This window comes from Ictidomys tridecemlineatus, chromosome 5, assembly GCF_052094955.1.
Source record: "Ictidomys tridecemlineatus isolate mIctTri1 chromosome 5, mIctTri1.hap1, whole genome shotgun sequence".
NCBI lineage: Eukaryota > Metazoa > Chordata > Mammalia > Rodentia > Sciuridae > Ictidomys > Ictidomys tridecemlineatus.
The window spans coordinates 28,024,506-28,048,872 of NC_135481.1; the positions used below are offsets into that span (position 1 = coordinate 28,024,506).

At 33.4% G+C, this 24,367-nt stretch overlaps 1 protein-coding gene across 5 annotated transcripts in view; it reads left to right on the forward strand.

Annotated features, from left to right (window-relative positions):
* The window catches only part of Wdr72 (WD repeat domain 72), a 236,199-nt gene that overhangs the window by 75,192 nt on the left and 136,640 nt on the right, over positions 1-24,367 (forward strand). The window lies entirely within an intron of this gene.

The following is a 24,367-nucleotide window of genomic DNA, read 5'->3' on the forward strand; positions in this document are numbered from 1 at the left end:
AATGCTTTTGATATACTCATCATCTATAGGATCCCCACCTCTTTAGGATTCCAAGCCTTAGTCAATAAACAATGATAGAATTTGCATTTATTTTCATAAACCAGAAATTTGTAATACCTTGATTGTTTTTCACTTTTAAACATGATATTATCATTTTATTTAAGAGATTGTTTTCCATCTTTTCTTCTTCATTGAGTTATCTCCTCAGCATGTTTTAACTGTGCCATTTATATGCACATATCTAATGTATCTTTTCATGTAAACATATTTTCATAATGTTATATATGTAAATTTTATTTGTTAATGGCTGCATCATGCTTTATTGTTTTCTTATGGCTTAATGTATGGTTGTTTTTTATGTTTCATCTATTAACCTTAGTTTTTTTTCATTAAAATTATTTAAAGGACATGTTGGAAACAGGATTTCTAAGTCAAGATTTAGCTGATGAATGACATATTAATATTTTCCATTATTTTAATGGTATTCAATACCATTAATAACAACTTTGAATAAGACCATCTTTTATCTCATGTGTACATATATAGTTAGTGGTAAAGGATGTGTTATCATCAAGAAAGGCCAAGTGGCTGTCCAAGCCATGTCTCAGAGCAGCAGAGCTAGTAACAGGGTGCTAGCACATAATCTTCATACTTTTAGATTTAGAGACCTGATTTAGATTTTATCAGAGTCCAGAATTGGTCAACTGAGTCAGAATTTAAGAACTGTGTTACATAATGAAACACCTAAAAATGAATATATAAACAAGAAAAACACTCATTTTACAATTGCCAATATAACTGGAATTCTGTCCATCCTCTAACACGGAGACTGGAACAGCACCAATTATAATAAAGGCCCTTTGATGAACATGAAGTCAGAGCCATAGGGTTCACTGAGCTCTGAGTCAAATACAGTCAACTCTTTCAGCCCATCACGCTACTGTATTCCTTAGTCAAGACTGATATACAATGAAAAATTCCCAAAGATTGTATTTCTCTTCTTACTATTTTATTTAGACTAACCTATTTTGTTTATACCTTCTTCCTTCAGATACTAAGTTCAGTGCTTATGTAACAGTTGTTTGTTTTTTTTTTTTCCCCTTTTCTTATTTAGTCATTTATTTTAGGTTGTCAGAATCTGGTTGTTTTTTTTTTTAAATTTATTTCTAACTTAAAAGGAGTTATTTTTAAAGAAAAATTGCATCGATACAATTAAACTTTTAACATTCACAACTGAACGAACGTAAGGTGGGAAATTGAATCACACATATAAGGTTGGGGTAAATAAAGTGCAGCCAGTGAGTGCAGCTGAAGGACACACATTCCTGTCCAGAGGCTGCCTTGTTGCTCTCAGTAGACTGTGTGTCAGTGTGAAGGGTGCAGGATTGGTTGGGGAGAGCTGAATGTCTCTTGACCTGTGTGTTTCAGATGCTTAAGATCTGTGGGAGGAAATCTCATTCAAGTGCCAATTTTACTAGTTTAATTCCCAGAAGGTAAACTGATTGCTATTTCTTTCAGTTTCTTGGAGAACCTCAGAGCTACCCTTTAGGTAGAAATAACAGTATATATAAATTTCATTTTTTAAATGTAATTTGTAACTTTCTTATCTTTCTTGACTTCAGGAAGCAATAAAATGCCAGAGTCATTGTCTTCTACTCATAGGCTGATTTCAACTTTATTTTCTAACTGATGCCCTTTACATTAGATGACTACAGTTTCTAACCTTTATTCTTTATAATTGAAGAGGAACGAAATTCAACAGGACTATCACCTCCTTTGTTCTACATACTATACTTCTGTTGTTACTGTGTGTAATGTTAACTACAGATATTTTTATTTGTTTTCTAAATTATATCTTTTCCAGTTATTTACTAGGTATCTTCGTTACCTATCATTAATTTGTTCTTTTAACATTTCATCTTCTTAGAGTTAAGACTGTTTAGATTGTTTTATCTTAATCTTCTTTAATTTACAACTTTGATAAGTATGAAATTCAAAGCTGCTTTTAAGTGCCCCGTTCTCCTTGTTATTCACATAGCAAAATGCTTGCATCATTTTCAGAAGAAAAAAAATCAACTTCCAAAAAGAGGATTTAAATCACGCTCATTTTATAGATAGAAATATAGTGAGCCCATGAAATTCTGGGTGTCTAAGCTTACTTTATATTTCAGGATTTGTGTGTGTGTGTGTGTGTGTGTGTGTGTGTGTGTGTGTGTGTTTGTGTGTGTGTGTGTATGTTTTAGTGAGATACAAGTAAAATACTCTAACAATAGGGTGAACTAATGAAACAAAAGAATAGCATGTCAAACACGTGAGTGAATGATTGATTTTTGTTTGGCAACATTAGGACATTTCGAGAATGTCATATTGTTTTTCTTCCTTCATTTAAAGAGTGCTTAAGATTTGGGGAGAGGTTTAAAAGAAAACAGTAAATACAATAAAAAAAATTAAAAAAAAAAAAACTTTGAAAATGGGTCCAATCTGAAATGTTAGAGAAGTTGAATTTGTGCAGCTAGACAAAGAAAAATCTTTGAGATAGGAGAGGATGGTCAGAGTCTTAAAGGATTTAATGGAATACGATATCATATTAGTGATGGGAAGCTGCTTTTCTTAGATACTGCTGAGGATAAAACAAGATAGAACCTGTATAAATTGCAGTGGGAGGAATTTAACTTCAAAGTAGGGAATAAACATCCTTGTTAATATCATTTCTACATGGCAGAAATTTTTGTAGCTTTCTTGTATTTCAAGGAGAAAAAGCATTTTTGTCTGGGATTGGTTGGTTTTAAATTCCTAAATTCTGCTTTTTTTTTTTTTTTGTGCCTGAAAAGTGAGTAAAAGGAAAAGAAGGATTATGTTAACTGCCACATTTTAGGCCCATTGTAATGTCCTGGGAATGCCTTCTGCTGAGCTGACTTTATCTCTAGAGTGGGTCTCAGCTCCCCTGGTTGCTTATTTAGAGCTTTGCCTAATGTGGTGGCCATTAAGCACATGTGGCTGTTGAGCACTTGAACTATGGCCAGCCAGCACCACATGTTAAAATGGTTATATTTATCATATGTAAGGTTAAATAAAACATATTTTTAAAGTCAATTTCACCCATTTCCTTTTTTTTAATATGTCAATTTAAAATTACAAAGCTGACTTGTGATTTGCTTTTTATTTGTATTGAACCCTGGTGAACAAGATCAGGTTTAAGTAGTTTTTGTAGAGAACCAAATAGTGAATATTTTAGGCTTTTCAGGCCAAATCTTTGCTGTGGTACCTACATAAGTCTGCTATTGGAGCACAACAGCAGTAATAGACAACTCTTCAAGTGTGGTTGTATTCCACTAAAACTCCACTTACAAAAGAGGCAGTGGACCAGAGTTCTTGCACTGGCTCTAGGTTGCCAGCTTATGGTTTGTCCTGTCCTGTCTGGACTGGGGATCATAGTCAAAAAGAGTCAGTGCTTCCTATTTCCCCTCCATATCTAAAGTTTTAATATAGCGATTCATCCTAATCTTATGTACCAGGTGGAGTGTAACCCAAAAGACCCTATATCAAGTCTATTCTCTTACAGAAACTAGGAACTATTTGAAAACCATCCTTTGTGAAAAACAAATGTACAAATTATGGCTCTCAATCCAAATGAATTTTTTAAAATGGAATTTTCTTTAAATAATGCACTTATATATATTCACCTTTTTTAAACTGAAAAACTGATAATAATTAAAGAATACATTTGCATTTATTTCCATTCTGTTTGAGCTTTCTAGAAATATGACTGTATTTTTTTAAGGTTTATCTGACCTTAGGTTGATGTGTTTGGTGCCATCTGCAGAAAAATCTTATTAGAACTTTATACTATGACCTCTTGTAAGACACAGATGGTGCCTTGTTAGAACACCAAAAACTGGATCCCACTACTACCTATACCTTATCAGAATGAAAAGTTAGTTCTTTCATATTTTATGACACCCAAAATAACCAAAATGAACAGGTAAAATTCCCAAGTAATTATATTTGAACATTTCACCTGTAAATTTACATGTAAATATTAAATGGTCATTCATCATGGCAATGGTACAATTTTCGGCTTAACTTACTTTTTATTTAATTATATTATCAAATTGTATCACTTCAAAAAATAACAGTATCTACTTAAAAATAATTGCATTTTGTAAGCATAAATCTTCCATGTTGAATGACACTTCTCACTTTTTTGACAGGAAATTAATTTGGGTTCTGTTCTTTTTGATGTTTAATAAACAATGTATGGTTATTTTCTAATGTGGAAAATATCTTGCATTGATTTTATACAATTTGGAAGAAAATAGACTTCCTATTAAACATGAGAGCACTTAATGAAAATACAATGATTTCTTTCTGTAAGCATTAGATTAAAATTAAGTACTCTGATTTAATGAATCCCAGCTTAAAACTTTAGTGCTTAAATGGTAACACCCTTTGTAGTAACACAGAGTAGGCAAATACAGAATCGGGGAGAAGTCTACAAGGCAGTTTCCTTTATGACTATATTTGAAATGATGCAAATGTTTGGCAATGTGTAGCCATTTCTCATAAGTCTTTTATAAATAACTTTAACTGCTCTAAGTTAAATAAAGACTTCTATAATACATAACAAGTTTAAAAAATAACTTCTTTATAAAGAATGTCCCTTTTCTCTGTGGCCCAAGTTGAAAAAAAAAAATTTTTTTTAAAGTGACCTCAGTCATGAGAAAAACTATGAGAAGCAGATTACAGCTTTGTTTCAAAGCAACTGAGGCGGTCTTAGTCACTGGGACAAGTAGGAAACACACCATGAAGTAACTCCAGCTGTCTGCCTCACAAACAGAAGCCACTCCGAATTTCCTCACAGGACTTCAAAGGCTGGCTTGTATCTAAACATTCGTTGGCCATGTAAATCAGAGGCACAAAAGGAGAATGCTCCTATTTCATGGTGCACGGCTGATGTGAGTTCCGCATTGTGCTGCACGTGCCGGCGGGGAGTGCCAGCAACAGAAGGACACTGTTCTGACTCGTGTGACAAATGTAGTTAACACCAGATCCATATTAATGTTGTCAAGTTCCCTTGATGTATTTAAACAGATTTTAATTATTTTCAGCGTCCAAAGGCCTGAAATATATAGCCTAATAGTTCTTCAAAGAAAGCTTACTTAATGTGTGAATGTAAAACCTCTCATAAAAATGAAACTTTTATATTGGCCTTAGTCATTGACATAGGTTATTCATCAAGTCAGCAATTTGTGTGGCAAAGTGCCATTTGAATAGTGTATTGTTAGGATACTTATGGTCCACTTGACAAGGGCTCTTGCTGTAAATAGTGCAATTTGACTCCAGCTGTTAAAGAGTGGCTTTGACAGCAGCCACATAGAATGGAGATGCCTTACTGCACCGCTGAAAAATCAATATTGGGTTCTTGTTCATAGTAACCTGTTCTTTTCCCTTCTGTAGATTTATAAACGACCATCAGCGGTTTATAAGTGGAAGTTTAAATATTGTTTTAAATGCAATTCACTGGAGTTTCAAATTAAGACCCATGATAATGGTACCAATGTGGAGTTTTAGGATATGATTTTCAAACCCTGGTTCATGTTTAGTCACAATGACAGCTAAGTTGAATTTGGATTCTCTTACTCAGTAGAATAGAATTAGTATAAAACACAGACTCAAAATCGTGTGCCTATTGTACATGTGAGCCCAATTATTTCTTCTTTGTGATTTTTCTTATCAGTTTGTCTTCTGCTTCCCTCCCATCTTCTCTGTGTTTACCTTTTTGTATAGATGGCAGAGTCCTTTGTGACTGTGCCCATGGCAACACCCACAGATGTTGACAACCAGTGTTGTCTCCAGTGTTGTTTTCCTAAAGCAGTCTTGCTGGTTTTGAAGAGTTTTCTAGCAGTTTTCAGCACTACAAGGTTGCTATGATACCTGACTGGCGGTAATAGATATTGAATCTGTTAATTACAATAACTACACACAAGGGCTCTTTTTTGATTGGGTTTTTCTACTGTTGCTAGATGTTATGTTTAAAGTACAGAAGAGGAAATGAAATTATATTCTCAAGATGAGAAAAAAAATATTTCAAGGAAAGTCTTGAACCCTATGAAAAAATTCAAGTTATAAAAACCTTTTAGCTGACTATTGATTTCCTAGGATTACAGACATAATTTATTTAAATTAGCTCTAGTTTTGACTGAATTTGATTTTGAATTTTTACTGTTGTTTACCTGAGCTGTTGGAAATCTTCGTCAAATGTTGCTGAGCAGAATTTGAAACAGCTGTCATTGTTAACATGGAAAATGCCTTTTTCAGTGAGACAGTTAAAATAACTGTCTTCCCATTACTAACCAACTCTGCATTTATTGAATTTGTGGCTGAGATAGCAACTGAAAATTCATAAAGCTGATAATATAATTGTGAACAAAGACCTTTAAAGCTGATTCAAGGTCGATGTTATTGTTTTTATAATTGCTGATAGGCAATCCTGATTTCTACCAGAGAAAGGGTTTGCTGGCTCTGGCTTTAGCTGATTTAAAAAATGTTATCTCTTCTGTTAATTCTAAAATAAGATTTTTCAACTGAATGTATGTTTATATCATTTCTTTAGTGCTAAATTTAGCCAAGATCCACCTCAGTTCCCCTCCCCCAAAATATTTCATCATCCCTGTTAGGAGACTTGGAGATCTAAGATTACAGATCTCCTTTTGAATTAAATTCTGTTTGCGATCATCCATTTACTTGACTGCAAATCTCACTTAGAAACATGGGGAAAAGTTAAGCATATCAAGCATTTTAATTTTGCGTTTAGCTTAATCTAGGGAAAGTGTACAGCATGAGTATAATTTATTAAAGCATGTCTTTAAATTTGCCTTTAGATTTTTATTTTATAAATATTATGAAAATATGAATCCTGTAATCATGTTCATACCACATTACCAACTCATAATCATTTAGAGATTTTTTATTTTCCTTCTTTCTTCTTTCCATTCTTTTTTCTTTTCAGTTGTGAATTATTTTTCTTTTTAAAAAATATGTGACTTTCAAAATTTGTTACATCTCATAGGACCCAAAAGATGGATTATTTAACCTGCTTAAATGGGTCTGAATCTGCTGAGGCAAAAATTCACTGCAGTGGGTCTGTGTGTTCTATTATTGAATAACTCTGGTTTTGACTACAAGGTGTTGATAAATGTTTCACCTTTTAAGAAACAGAATGTTCTTGAAAATCAGATCATTATCTTACCTTAAGAATAGGTTATGTTTTTATCTATTTTATGAATAACACATGGGATGATATTTTCAGGAATAAAAAGTGAAGTTTGTAGAAATTCAATGTTGAATTAACTCAGAGTTAGTTGCTTATAACAGGAAAGAAAAGGAGGAGAATAAAATCTTTCTTCTTGAAAGCTGGTAATATCACTTATTGACTGAGTGTACCATCTGGACTCATTTAAAGAAATCCCAACAGGAGCACTACTTCTGTACCAATGACTTATGTTGGAACTGGCCTTGAGAGAGCAGAAAATGCAAAAAAGTTACAGGAAGCAATTCTCTGAAAAAAAAAAAAACATTTATTCTCATGGAATATTTCACTTGTACTATTAAAAACAAAATGTATTAAGACCCTAGCTTTATTTATTAGAACTAAGGGCATGAATATATATATTATTAGAAAATATATCCAGCCAACATTGCTGTCCATTTTTCTGAATTGGATTTTAAATAGTGATATCCCAAAAGTGCCACCAGTTCTCTGCATCCCAAAATGACAATCACTATTTAATAATTGTCTTTACTCTCATTAACTACTCTGAAAACAGCTGTTTTCATCTTAAAATAATCCTGTGTAAACCTTTTGGTCCAAGTATGATTGTTCCTGCTAGACATAAAAATTATCGTAGTAGGCTGCTGAAAGCAGTAGGGACTTTCTTATGCATGTATTTAATTCTGTGCACAAACAGGACTAAAAACTATAGTTGTGTTTTGTCTTCATATATTGTCTTAGACCAGATGGTTTTTAGAAAGCCATTATGAAAACACAAAATACAAAGTCCTGCTCACCGTCACTATTTTCTTCCTAGCTCCCACTAGAGGTCTCTTGTCATTATATAAAATTTGACTTTCTTCATCTACTCTCTGGTAGTAAATGTGTTTTCCTTTTTCTTATCTCTCTAGCTAATCCTTGTTTTACAAGGACATGGCATCAATGGTGTGATTGTATGGTAGAATGCGGAAAGAATAACATGGGTCCTGTCTCTTCCAATAATTACCATGAGGCTAAAATGAGGTTATCATTTGATATCTGATATGACTCCCCAAATCTAAGAGGTTACCTAAGTCTTGAATTTTCACAAAGTTTTTTATCATGTGATCGTCAGTCTAACATTTTTAATCATCAACACCTAGCTTTTATTCAACCCTGTCAATTACAATTCAAATCAAGTTTGTAAATAAGAAATTGTCTGTCTTTAAGGTTTTATAAACATGTTTAATGTTCACTTATGCTAATTATCAGGTTAAATAATCTTTAGACCATGATTTTTCCTTGATTTTTGGTGTTATCAAGGATGGAATTAATGTGATAGCAGCAGAAAACTATAAGTTGTGAGTATATCTTTTGATGATTCCATTAATCATAACCAAATATGCCCTAAAATATACACCTGACTTAAATGATCTACCCTTCTGTCTTAGTAAAGATAGAAGCTGGAATAAGATACAGATATTCAATGAGTTGTACCATGAGCAAGCTTCTGGATGATACACAGCACTTAACACAATGGCTTGCTTCACTATTCTTGTGAACCTATGGCAAAAGTCCCAGCTGTGGCCCCAGAGCTTGATGTTTTTATGTCTTACCTGATATTCTATGTCCTCTAATTCTAGGACTGAGTTTTTGTATTGCATTATCATACACTTTGTAACAAGAATAATTGTAAAAATCTTTTTACCCTTCACTAATGAATAAAATCTAAGGATTTGGATCCTTACTATATCTATCTGTAAAAAGGGCATAATAAATGGGTACTTAAATCATAGTCAAATCATGAAGTATAATAGGGCCAAGCAATTTAATCTACTACAGTCTCGTTATGTATGAATGATACATCACATCTCTTAAAGCTTTTGTAGCCCTCCTGTGGTTACCTGTCTTCTTGATAAATCATTTAATATGATTGCTTTTAATTCCCATTTTCAGGATATGCTGAGTTTCATTCAGAGTAAATATGCAGCACCACATTACAATTAAAAGTTCTAATTTATTTTAACCATCCACTGGTAACTTTTTGTTTACTAACTCTGGCCATGTTGATGCATGTCAAAACCTAGAATGTATCCCCTTGAATATTTCAGAATGGTCATTAAATTACAATTGTTAATCAATACTTTTATGCAACTTTTATTGTATCTACTGAAATAGGAATTACACCTGTACTTTTCTTATTAAGAAAAACTTCTGAACTTTAAATTTGATTTGGACAGTTATCATGAGGTCAGGGTATCTTGTAAGGATTAAACATATCCTTCATCCATGGGAGTGTGCAGTCTGTTGAACTTGCATTATGGCTTATGAAATAGCTTTTTCAACTTCCACCAGCATGATCTTCATGGGAAGAAAAGCCTGGAAAATTGAATTTCAATTATTCTTAATCTGAACTGCATTCATCCTTGACATGAAAATCAAAATATAAAGCATATATGAGAGAGAGATTGAATATCCACTGTAGGTTTAGAACCATAACCCAGATATTTAATGACCAGATACTTGGCTCCGTTAAAGAAACTCATATTTCCACTATAGCTAATCTTCTGCCAGCATGTTTTTTCTTGGATTCTTCATCTTGTCTAAGCTTCAGTGTCATTTCCTTGTAAGTAGTAGCCCACTTCCCAGTACTGTCTTTCTCAGCATCCTATTTTTAATATCATTTTTTTATCTTTCTGACCGTCTACTACATTGTAAATTTGGAGAGGGTGGCAACCTATTCCTCTAGTCTATCATGACATCCATTTCACCTAACACATGTCTGACACATGGCAGACATTCAGAAATATTTGTTGAATACGCTCAAGAACTAATAACTACTAAAGTCTAGACATGAAAAATAGATGGCAAAGTGGAGGATACTTCTTTTTTTGAATTATAAAGAAAAATAAATAAAAATACTAGAAAACATTATGTATTTATTTTTCCAGTTAATTGCTTTAAGTCCAACTGGGTTTTGTGTGACTTGATTTTATAGAGAGTAGTGCCTTAAAAAAAAAAAAAGTCCAATAATAGCAAAAAGGCTATTAAAACACAATAGCTAACTCATCAGTATTTAGATACCATTCTCAATCAATTCAAAAGTTTATAATAAAAAGTTTATTAAATAATGGTAATGAAATTTAGGACATTCAGCACTTTGAGGAGGAGTGATTCCCCATAAGTAAGGTGGGTACCATGTGAGCTGAAAAAGACTCAGGAAGATTAAAAAGCAATGTAGTTAAGATGACTTCTTTCACCACCAAAGTTTACAGTATTGCCCCATTTACTTGTCCTTAAATCTTAGACTTTGTTTTTCCAGTAACAAAATTATCTAAAATAAGCACTCAAAAATAGCCTGAGGATTGTATTGTATATCATAAGCCCTCTACATCCCTAGAATAATTACTTTGCTCAGCCCTCCCCTCAATACAAAACCCCTGAAGCCAGCCAACAATCTAATCAACAGGTTTGTAATAACTTTTAGAAATGTAAGTATAATAAATATGAAGAGGCCTTATTTATGTTTTATTTCCCAAATGCAAAGACTCTGGTACAATTCTTCATCCCTCAAGTAGCAAACACAGATTCCTGCTTTTGTAGATCATTTGAAAATTGCTTCACTCTCTTTCTCATTAGAGAATGGAGAAGAGAGGGCTAATTACACTCTCATATATATATATATGACATTAAATACTTTCATATAACTCATTGTAGTGACAAAGGTAGTACTGGATTAGTAGTCCCAGGAGACTCCAAGCCTTATAAGATTTCCTTTTCTTTATTGTCTCTTAATAACCCATTTAGATCCCAGTGATGAGGCTCTTCAATAATTTCTAGTAGGTCAGTGTTCTTCTAGGTGCAGGCTTTGCTGATTTCAGTCTCTACATATCTCTTCCTGCTTAATGTCATGTACAACAGTTGTCCTTATGTACCTAGTCAAATGCCGTCTTTATGCACATATTAGTTAACTTGTAAACTGCCTAAGGATTACCTAATTATAAGTATTTACTTTATCTTCTCAAATAGGCTGTAAACTCCTTGTAAATAAAGAATACTATGTACGTTGTGTAACTTTTGTAGAATGCAATGCAAAACAGAGTATTCACTCAACAAATATTCATTGTATACCTACTATGTGCCAGATACTCTTCATGATACTAGAAATCTCAAGATCCCAGTGCTCATGGTCCATAGGTTTCTAGTAAGAAGGAATAGATCATAACTTACATGTGTATACACACACACACACACAAACACACACCAGATAGCAATAAAGGCTCTGCAGGGAAGCAATGTGTTGGAGTGCTTATAAATTTACTATAGGCTGAAGGGTCATATAATATCAGAGAAGGGGTAGCATTTATACTGTTTGCTTGGCAGAAAGGAGCCAGCCATTATTCAGTGGGAAGAATATTGTATGCAAAGCAAGCAACTACAACAAAAGAACTAAAGTACAAATAAGTTTAATGTGGGCATTGAAGACAAGAGAGCCAGTGTAACTCAAAAGGGTCAGTGTAACTCAAGGGAGAGAATTAGGAGTTGCTAACTGAAGAAGAAGGTAGGGCCGACCATGCTGGATGTGACAGTCCTAGATAAGGAACTTGAGTTCCAGGTACTGAGAAGAGTCTTTCTTGGTTGTACCCAAAAGGAGTGATATGCTCTGATTTATATTTTGAAAAGATCACTTAGGTTACAATGTAGAAAACTTGAATAGAGGAGAGATGTTATCAGGGAGAGGAGGCCATTGCATAGTTGAAGCAAGAGAAGGAAATTGTTAGGTGATGTTGAGTTTTTTTAATATCTTCAGTAAAAGCTATGATATGCTATATGTGACTAATAGACCTAGATCCCAATGGAGTCACCATAGATGGTGACTCCAACTCTGTCCACAGAGTACAGGATGTTGTGTTAGATCATCTTCTGATGTAGGGAATAGTGGGTCTAAAAGCCCAGAATATAAAGGTGAATGGTGAGTAGAAATTTGGAGAGGTGTAGATATGACTGGAGATAGAATGCATAATGAGGAGTAATGCAAAATAATGTATTGAGATTTTGTAGAAAAATAAATATTTGAATCTGGACTTGCACTTATTCTAATTATTGACTCTTGTGCAATGTTGTACAGCAGATTACTAGAGCTAATTCAGTTTAAGGACTGAAACTTTGATGCCTATTAATTATAACTCACCATTTTCCCTCCACCCAGCCCCTGGTAACCCAATTCCACTCTTTGATTGTGTGAAATTACTTTTAGATAGCTCTTGTAAGTATCTGTCTTTTTGGACTAGTTTATTTCACTTGGCATAATGTCCTCAAGGTTCATTCATTTTGCACATATTGCAGAATTTCCTTCTTTTATAAGCCTGAGTATTATTCCATCACATACATATAACACATTTCTATCCATTCATCTGACATTGACATTTAGATTATTTACACATCCAAGTTATTAACAATAGTGCTGCATGGAACACAAGGGAGGTAATATCACTTTGAAATCCTGATTTCAATCTTTTGGATAAACACCACATTCTTGCCAACACTTGTTGTGCTCTGTTTGTCTTGGTTTGGGTTTTATGATAGTGTCTTGGTGAAGTGATATTTCATTGTGGCTTTGATTTCAATTTCCAGGATAAATCCTGAGCATTTTTTCACAACCCATTGTTTGGTTTTATATTTTCTTTAGAGAAATACCTATTTGGTTCCTTAGCCCATTTTTAGTTCGATTATTAGTTTTTGTTTGTTTTTTTGCTATTGAGTTGTAGTAGTTCCTGGACTTGGGCTTTCAAGAACAATGTATAGTATATTTACAGTGGAAAATCCTCTGAGTGACATAAAAACAACAACTTAACATTGAGTCTTGTCAAAATATAACTTACAAATCAAAGGGGTTTATATCTTAATTTGAATTCATTATATTGTGGTTTTACTTAGTAAAAACATTTTTGTATGCATTTGAAGTTAATTAGGATAAACTGGGATTAGCAACCTTTTTCTCTAAAAGGCCAAATGGTAATATTTTTGGCTTCTTGGGCCAGCAGTCTGTCGTAATGACTCAACTATGCCTTGTCATACAAAGCCACCCATAGAGGATACATAAATAAAAGATTTTCTGTGTCCCAATGATATTTTCTTTACAACAAGAGGAGATAGGTATGATTTGCCTGGCTAGCCGGCCAGCCACGGTTTCCTGATCCTTACAGTAGGCAGTACCGTGATTAGATGTGTTTTAATTGAGTATATTAAGCCTCAAGAGGAGCAGTGCATCCTTTCCATTGGAAAGAACTGTGGTTGATTGCTGTTATTAACAGCTCTCTTGTAATGTTCTCTCTTTGCTAAAACTTAACAGCTATTTTCACTGAATTTGAGAGCTTTGGTTTGTGAGATATAATGTATCTTTATAGAGGTTTTTGTGTTATTTCCTCTGCTTCTTAACTTCTTTAAGGTAATGTACAAACTTGGTCTTATCATTCAATTGCTAGGGAGGAATAGGTTATTAAAGTATGGTTTTTGGAAAGAACTAATGTCTTCAGTTAGGTATTTTATAAACTTTAGCTTAAATTATACACTTTTTGTCTTTTTAAAACTATGCACTCTCTAGGTATTGATTTCAATTTAACAAGAATGTGTTGCATTGAATGAAATATCTAGTGACCACACAGAGACATACATCCAAAATAGCCTTGTGGCTGGAGATTCTTTGTGTTAATACACCTAAGAATCATTCAAAAGAGAAGCTCTCTATAAAATTTTGTCTCTTGCTCTATTTAGTGGTAAACCAATTCTGACTTGGTTGTTTTTCCCTAGACTTACACCTTTCCTGACCTTTTTGGCCAATTATAAGCTGATTAGTATGATGTTTAGAAAGCATTGACATGATGCCACTGACTTAAGTGTCATAGCTGGAAAGCAAAGGTGTTTGGAGTAAGTCCAATCCACATATTTATAGCACACTTCTTTTAATTAGTTTTCATCTCTAGAGGCTGAGTTCAGAGTAATTTAGCAACACATACTTGTTATCTTAATTGACAGTTATGTACTGGAAAAGAGGTTAAAAGAAATTTAAGAAAATAGTAGCTATTTATAGAATGCATATGGGAAACATATCTTTCCTGCCATGTGTGAGTTGGCTTTTTAATGAAATTGTTTTGGAATTTGATATTAAAGTGTTTTTTTTCTATTTTGTGTCTTTGAATTTTTAATAAGATATGAAGTAGACCACCTTTGAATATAAATTGTCTTTCAACTAGTTGTATCCACCTGTCAAAAGTGTGAGGAAAAAAGTGGTTTCTTGGTCTTCTAGCATCTTTAGGTGACACACGAAGCACCTAAGCATGAGAGATCACATTTCATGGAATGGAAAGAGCACTGAACTGCGAGTAGTCATTTTGTGTTCTGATTTCATCTTTTGGTACTTCAGTAGTTAGGTTGATGAAATGAAGAGCCTTGTGGCTTTGAATTGGTCACCAAACCTCTATTGGGTGTCTTCAGTCTGTGGGTCCACCCCTCTATTGATATCAAGTTGGATAACACCATATATATCATATAAAGATAACCCAAGTTGATTTCTTCTTTACTGCATGTGAACCAAAAGCATGTGTAGACATACTAGTGAATACATAGATATGATTTCTAAGATTCTATTTCATCTATAAAATTCTGTGAGATTTTGTGAGGAAGTATAATTTCTCTCCATATTTCAAAAAGTTAAGCATCTTCCTAGATGTCACGATTATGAATGATTTAGTTTTCTTTTGTCCATGTTATATTTTAATGCTGTGTAAACAGTAATAGTGCTATTCATTAAAGGCAAAACCAATAGAGCAAAAACTAAGTTAAGGCTCTTTTTCAAATGTCCTTCACTGTCTAAATTATAAAAATTATCAGTGTATATAAATTTCTTTAATCTCCACTATAATTCAGAATTTGGTGTTTATGTTAACATTTCACATTACATACTGTTATGATTTTCTAATAGTTGAACATATATTTTCAATTTTATGGACAAAATCATTTTTTAGGTTGTTTCTGTGCAGAAATAATTCTGAACCTTCACATTTTGTTCCTAATTTGTAGCCAGATATATCTATCATTCTAATGGAATTCTTCTCATAGCTTTGCTCCAAAACAGAATATCCTTTCTATATTGTCTCTAGTACTGATGATAACCTACTGTTTGGAGAAATATTTTGGCTTCAGCAGAATGTTAGATAAGTTTACCAGCAAATACTTTTAGTTATTCATGGATATATATATAAGTATATATGTATATATATGTGTGTATATATATATTACGAGAATTACTTGCCATAATTCTTGTTTGATCCATGCCTCAACCTTATTGACACTCCTCCCACCCCTGAACTCTCTCAAAGTCTTTCCTTGAAGTGGATTTCTATCACTGCCTAGAAAGATTCGTTGTGTTTGCTTTTGGGAATTACTTCTAATATCCTGAATCTTTAAATTTGGTACAAGGTTTCAATCCCTTTGCAGAGGCCACATGTGTAGCTGTGGTTCTTATTTGGAGGAGGATGGATTTGTTCCCAGTTTTTCTCTCATCTGTTGGCCAGACTCACTCCAAAATGCCCTGGGACATTTCTTCTGACTCTGGTAATGTTTATCTTATTCCTTCCCTTCCTCTTGCCCTCACTCCTTTACCTTGGTCATTAAAAGTTCTTCAAAAGTGTCAAGAACTTTTTGTTACCTTTAAATCAATTTTATATATATATATAATTTTTCACTTACTACAAAATCTGTTTGTGTTACATAAATTTAGTTGATTACTGAGACATTATTTTGCAAATACAACAGGATACTAGTTGCATGTATTTTATAAGCACAAAATATAGAAATTTAAAAAATTTGAATTATTATGGGTTTGGTTATTATTTCACTTACAACAAATCAGATGTTTGTTTGTTTATAAGAATTAGAACTAAAATTGACCCAGAAATTTTTGGGAAAAAAGTTGTGTTTTTGTTTTGTTTTGTTTGCACTTCTGGGGATCTGAACCTAGAGTCTCATGTATGCTCTCTATCTCTAAACTATACCTCCAGCTTGCTAATTCTCTTTTTGGCCATTAAAAATAAATAAATTTATGGAGATATAATTGTGATTTACAGAACAGTGGTCACATTTTAAGAGTGATACAGAAACACTGATTTTTTAATAAGTAAACTTAATGCCTTATTTCTTGAAGAGAGGGTGACACTTCATCTAGATTCATAAGGCCAACAATGGCTCATGTATGTTGTTACACTATAATTACTAATGGCACACTATTTCACTGTAAAACATAGTCTCATTTGAATAATAAATTTTATGATTATGGTTTTTAAGGGAGACCCAGCCTTTGCTTTAAATAAAGAAAAATATATGCATTGCCTAACAATTTCAAAATGCTCAAATAGAACAAGGTGATACACAAACACAAATGGATAAAATAAAGCTGATGCTTAAAAAATTTTTCCTTTTATATTCAGATATGCAAAAATACTAGAATATCTTTCTAGCAGGTAAATTACATAATGTAAGAGAAAAATTATATCTAGTACAAATTAAAATCTTCATTTTTATTTCATTCAATATTTACTGTCTTAGTATGTGTATGACAGTTTTCTTAGTGCATTATTAATTTAAAAAACATGCACAGCACATGGCACCCTGCATTTTAAAATGGGCTATTATTATATTTGTTAAAATGTAACCAAGTGACTGCTAGATCCTCTTTACAAAATTCTACTCTTCCTCAGACTTTAAATATAAAACCTGCAATTAAAAAAGAAACAAGCAGTTTTGCACATTAGCCAGAATGAGATTGTGGTCTTTAGAGATTTTGTCAGACACACCAATAATATTTTATACTCATAAACCAGTTTGAAGTCTGAATCACAATTTCATTTATCTTTATATTCTAAGTTTATAGTGATGCAGAAGTGTCCATCTGTTCAGCTGAGATTGCTTCAAATTGTGAGTGGTCAGAAAGACTTAGATGATAAAGGTCAAAGGAGACTCTTGACCCTGTGATACTAGCCAAAGCAATTGGAGTATCCGGGCTGATATATAGTTAGATACAGTTTGCTAAAGCAGCCTCTACTTTAATTGGTAATGATAGCAAGAATACACAGTAAAGTCATTGCTGAAAGAAAACAAAAAGTATCCAATATAGTAATTTATTACCAGTCAGTGGGTTTCACGCACTAGGTTGTTTTACCCCTGCAGTGGTGAGAGAAAGCAAAAAGGTACTCTAACACTTAGCTGAAAATGGATGCCCTGCTGATACCCGGGATGCGTGGTGGCCCCATGATTGCCCGTGCCATTAGCTTGGTAATGTTGTCTCTATTGTAAACTCAGCTCCCTGTGTTCTTCCTGTGCATCAGCTGCAGATTGAGGGCTTTCTCCTTTGTCTTCTATTTGCACTGCCAATCATGCTGCTCTCCACCTGACGAGATGGAGGAAGACAGTTTTACTGCCAACAACTATCACCAGAAACCTAGGGCTTGAAGAATCTAAAAATGAATGGCTAGCACTTTCAATTGCACCTTATTGTTTGATTTATACATTGATGGGATATTTGCTCATTCCTCTTGGTTGTATATTTTGTACGAATATTTTGTATATTTCATATATTTCATAACTTGCATATCTTTTCCTGCTATGATTTCCTATGAAATTAAGTCATTTATTAAGTTTGCTAATGTGTATTGGATGCAGTATAGGCAAGGCCCTTTGTAGATCCTTTTCATTTAGTTAATCAATAAAAAAATCCTTTTAAAAATATTTACTGATTTCTGTCAATGAAGATAAAATTCCTATGGAGAAATATAAATGAACTCTTTTGAACATCTAGATTTTTTCTATAAAAATATCTTAAGATAAACTATATAGCAACAAGAAGAGATAAAGAGACTTTCCTAATTACCAGAACAGACACAGTAAAAGAAATCTTATTTCACATTCACAATGGTATAGGAAAGTTGCAGTTTGTGTTTTGGGTTTATGTTTGTGTACACTTTTAAGTAGCCTCACCCTTATAAAACAAGTAAAAATCAATTGTATTTAATTTTTTCAAATATTTGAGTTTCCTTCACAGATCTCTTCATTTACTTTATGGATACCCTCTTCCCTTAAATCATGATAGATGTTTATTCCTAAAATAATCATATAGAAAACACTTAAGTTAGCATTTATGTTAAACGCAAAACTTAAATTTGTTTTTGGTTTTACAACTGAAGGTCCCAATAACATATAAATGTTTGTTTACTGTATACATTTTTAATGGGTAAAATAGTGTCTTATACATTTAGTTTCCCTATGTAAAATTAAATCATATTGTGATTCTCCATGGAAATATCTTTTCAATTAAATTTAGACATTTTAGGGTAGATTATGGAAATCAGTGAACTGTTGAAAAGGATGTTATTTCTTCTTTTACAAGCAAACACATGTTTCAGCTTTTAACTTAAGCAAACAGTATCTAGTATTAATTCTGAGACTAAACCTAGATATGTAAGGAGCTAGAAAAGACCCAGACCCAATTCAGCCTTTTCTCCAGCAGCTACTTTAAGATGGGCCAGGTTCTCAGTTTAATAGAAATCATGCCCCAGATGCTACAAGTTATTCTAGAAACTATAAAGTGTTGGGCTTTAAAACACCTAGAAGCTGGACATGGTGGTACACACCTGTGAGCCCAGCTTCTCAGGAAGCTGAAGCAGGAGGATGGCCATTTTGAAGCCAGCCTGGGTAACTTAGTGAGACTGTGTCACAGAATAAAAATAAAAAGAAATGGGGGGCTGGGGATGTGGCTCAAGCGGTAGTGCGCTCACCTGGCACGCATGCGGCCCGGGTTCGATCCTCAGCACCACATACAAACAAAGATGTTGTGTCCGCCGAAAACTAAAAAATAAATATTAAAAAGTTCTCTCTCTCTCTCTCTCTCTCTCTCTCTCTCTCTCTCTCTCTCTCTCTCTCCCCCCCCCCTTCTCTCACTCTCTCTTAAAAAAAAAAAGAAAAAGAAAAAGAAATGGGGGTGTGTTCAGTGCTAGAGTGCCCCTGGGTTCAACCTCCAGTACCAGGGAAAACACAACAAATAGGGACTTGAGCTTTGTGGGCTGGAATGGAGCTTCATAGTCTCTTTGAGGAGAGATGGCTGGAAGTATTTCAGGAAGAAAAAACAAACCAACCCTTCATAACCTGCTTGTGCCATGTGAGGGATTGTTTGACTTATTTAGTAAGTTTTCTATTCAGGATTTAGTCATTATTGTTATATTAATTAATTAACTCATTAATTTGCTACTATGATGGAGGCCAAGTACTCATTATGCCACATATCATCAAACTTCATAAACCAAGGAACTATAAAGTCTACTTTTATATCAGTTCCATGTTTTAGACCAAATTATTCTAAAGTGAAAGTTGTGGGAAAGTGTTTTAGCATTGGATAAATGTTGCATTATCATCACATGTAATAAGAACGTTTTTGTGTTTCTACTTTAGATTCTGGGAAAGCACAAGGAAGCAGGCAAAGGAGAAACTTGTTCATCAGGAGCAAGTATCTTGTTAGGAAAATGACTAGTCTTAGGAAAGGGTGAAGAAGAGGTAAACCGATATGGGACTCTCCATCAGCTAATGGAGGTAGCAGAGTTCCCAGAATAAGTTGAATCCCAATGGTAAACAGCCTTCAGAGACAAGAAGGTTAGGTAGGTAAAATAGCATTTAAGTTGTACTTTCCATGAAATTTTTATGTGGTTATGTGTATTAAATCAGTTAATGCCTTGATGTATTTGAGGGGGGAAAATATAAAAGCATTTTCTTTTCCTGGATATCATGTCAGTGATATATACAGTAACTTGACTTTTCAGGTATGGTTTATGTCATAATTCAAGACTTTTCAAAATACAGTGTTGCAGTATTGGTTTTCATGTATCACTAATGGATCAAGACTGAATTTTAGGAAGTGAGTGCTTGACAGTACAGAGAGGACCCTGACATTTATGGATAGTAAAGAACCTCTCTCACTCTTCAAACCATAGTCCTGTGCTAGCCTCTGTTATTATGATGCTGTTGATGTGCTGCTTTCTAGGCCATAAAGTCAAAAGCATGTGTGTCTTTGTGTGCATGTATATGAATTTCTTTCTTACGTAGAAATGAGATTATAATTACAGAAACAAATTGCTTTAATTCAAATATTTAGCTGATCTCCTTCTATATCAATATGTGCTACATAGAGATATAACCTGGTTAGATTTTTAACCAGGCCTTCAACAAATAGTCTTTTCCTTTTCTCTTTTGGAAATTTTTTTATTTGAGAAGCTACTTGAGACTGTGTGATAATATGCAAGCTTTTCTTATTTGTACTATTAAAATGGACCCAGTATTTTTTTTTTTCATTTTTCCTGATACTACTGCATAAATCAACATCAAATGACAGGTATTAAAGCGGGGTGATTGCTCTAGGAAATGGACCTAGAAAAACAATTCTAACTTATCCAATCAATATTAAGAAAATAAGTAGATCATGATTTTTTTAAAAGAAACAATAATCATATCAATTAAAATTATAATAATACATCATCCCCACTATTGTTAAGCGTCTTTTTTCCTGGATGTTTTAGCAAATGCCAAAACATAAGAAAGGGAAATAAAAAGAATAAAAATGAAAATATAGCAAGGTAGTTGGTTAGAATAAAAATTTATACAAGTAATGGCAATTATAAAATGCAATGTAATTTAATTCCCATTCTTCATGATAATAATAGAAAATACTAATAAATTTAATAAGAATTAAGAAGATCCATTTTTAAAAATACTATTAAAAGATATAATTTTTTATTTAATAAAATGATATATTTGCAGAAGTAAAGAACAAAATTTTAAAGATTTTCATACTCACAAATCTGTATATTTAAAAACAATAACTATAAAAAACTCATTGGTAGGTTTCTGGGAACTTGATGAGTTGATTGCAAAATTCATCTAGAAAGATAAATTACAAATTGAGCCAAGAAAAAATTAGAAAATAGAGGAACGATGTGGAGAAGGCTTTCTTCTCATACATCAAAAATTATCCATCTGTGTATCTATCCATCCCCCTACATGCATACATAATATTAAGGCAGTAGAGTTGGGTACCAATTCAAGAACAGTTAACTAAATACATGGAAAGGAAGGACCGTCCAGGAATGAGCATATACATAAATCATAATTTGTTTTTTGGAAAAGATGGCATTTAAAATCATAAATAAAAGTTAATTAGTGACTTTTGTATAATCAATTGTAATTTTTGTAAAACATAAAATTATTTCTTTACCTTTCACAAAAATAACTTTCAGATGCATAAATTTTTTTAATATGAAAAGATAAATTACTAGAAGAAAGTATTTGATAATATTTTTAGTAATTGGATTGTGAAGGACCTAAGAATGGCAAAATATCAAAAAGATCCATTAAAAAGATTAATTTATTAATTTTAAAGATTAAATTATTTTTTAAAAAATGTATTACAAAACCCATAATTTAAAAGCCTAATGACAGGCTTGAAAAATCTTTGTAATGGGTTCAATAGAAGATAAGGAAAAGAAATAGTAAATAGAAAATTGGGTGAAGAGCCACACTTGAATCACAGGAAAAATAAGAACATTTGTTAAGTATTTCTCACTAAAAACAAACAATGTAAATTTTCTATCATTGGATTAATGAATATTTAAAGAAATGCTAAGTTCTTCAATGGTATCTATATACTAATGCATTTGCTCAGTATTTTGAAATATCCTTGCTGGAGCACTAACAGTTTATCTAACACTTCAAAGTTACATATATTTTAACCCTGAAATTCCACATCAAAGAATTTTTAAAAGAACCAGAAAAATATTTATTTGTATCGGGCATATGCATATTCTGAGAAGGGAAAGAAAGCAGTGGTTTTTAGTTGTAATCTGTGGAGAAATATCTGAAAGAAAACTTTTGTCCTTTTCCAAATTATGCTAAATTCTGTATCAGTAGGCCAGATTTTGAGGAGGCATATTCCAAAGTTGGGGCCATGTCATCCAACTACCCATTAATTGAGCTTCTTAACTGAAGTTATCAATGGACAGGAACCCTCAGATGATGCGGTAATCTGTTACAGAACAGATTGACTTCCGACTGAACTGTAATTAGCTGCTTAAATGGAGAAGTGTTAGGACACATTTATTTTTCACTTAGGTGACAGTTTCTTAAGTGAATTCCTCTGGCCACACAGAGGTTAGAGATGGGCTAATGAAAATGTGTAGGTCTAATGCCTAATGGCTGAATTTCAAGTTACTATAAACAAAATCATACTTAATAATAGCAATAAAATGTGCTGTTTTTTTTTTTTAAAAAAAGACCTAGATTGACCTCTTCCACCATTATCTTGAAGGGGAAGACTGTCATTATGAAATGAGTATGTTTTCCTTTAACGGTTACATGATATAGGCTTACCTGGCACAGGTAGACTCAATGAAGAGTTCTGTGAAGGACCTCATGTTTTATGAATTGGCATGGAGTGTAACCCATTCTTAACTTCTCAGAGATTAGGGTGGGTGAAGAACAATGGTACTTTTGTATATGTTGATGACAAAAGGTAAAGACTAGAAAAGAAATAAAACTGTTGGCCCCAGAAAGGCAAGGTTACCACTGGAAGGAAGGATAAGAAAAGATTTATAGAGGGAGGGCTCTTGGGAGAAATGAGTTGTCCTAAGAGTAGAATTCCTACAGATGGATGTTTAGGGCACTCTCAGCATAAGAGGCACATAGGCAGAGAAGTCAGAAAGGCCATAAGGCCAAGTCAAACTATTAATAGCAGAAGAATCAGCAGCAACAGGAAGCACAGGCTACAATTAGAAAAGGAGGCTGGGCAAGGATTGGAGTGAGATGAATTATTCTGTAAACTGCCTGCTTCAGGGGCTGTGTTGCTCATCACTGGATCTTTTACATATGAATTAATACCAGCACACAGGAGACACTGGATAAATATTTGATGGACAGATGAGTGCACGAATGATGAATAAAATGTAAAGAAGAGGATATTTTGTAAGAGTCATTGAAGAAAGAGAGGACTAAGAGAAGAGAAGGAGAACATGATGTATAAGGAGAAGTGTGGTGGACTGGGAGACTATTGCTGCCATTACAAGAAGGAGGAAAGTCAAGGATGGGATAGACTTTCTTAGCGAGAAATTTGGTGTCGCAGTAACCATGATTTTTTAAAAATATTTTTTAATTGTCAGTGGACCTTTATTTTATTTATTTATATGTGGTGATGAGAATAGAACTCAGTACCTCACATATGCTAGACACATTGAGCTACCACCACAGCCCCAGTAACCATGGTTTAATAAGCATTTCCTATAGCACATGAAATATACCTTATTGATATTTTTTATCTGATTTTTTAAAAAATTGTCAATTGATCTCTTATTTTATTTATTTATTTATATGTGGTGCTGAGGATCAAACCCAGAGCCTCAGACATGCCTGGCAAGTGCTCTACCACTGAGCCACAACTCTAGCCCACCTTCTTGATATTTGAAAGGTAGAAGTTTTGTTTTCTTTTGTTTTGTTTCTGACTTCCTAATATGTTTCTCTCTAACTGGTGAAAGGCCAGCATGTGCCAAAACAGACTGTGGTGAAGAGCAAGTATAAAATCCTGGTTATAAATCTAAAAGGACATTTTATTTGGTACAGTGATTAAATACATTTTGCCTGACTTCCAGGACCAGGTTTAAATAGGACTTTAGTACCTTTGTTGTTTGGAGCAACTAAAGGTGCTTGGTTTCTAGGTGAGCTCACTAAAGTCCCTTAACCTATGCTGTAAATGGCATGTGTTATTTAACAACAGCACTTCAGACTCCATTAAATCATATCTTATAGTGATTTTGTGAGACAATATATTCCAGGTTCCCACCCAAGGAGAACAAAATTTGAAACCTTCCTATCTAGCTGGGTCTGGTAGGGTTGTAGATGAATATATAAAAATGGCTTCAGGGAAGCATTAGTTCATCATTTTCATAAGTGAAGGAATTTACCTAGGTTTTCTCCATAAGCTAAGTTGTTCTGAATTGAAAAAAAAATAGACATACAAACATAGCTGCATTGCAC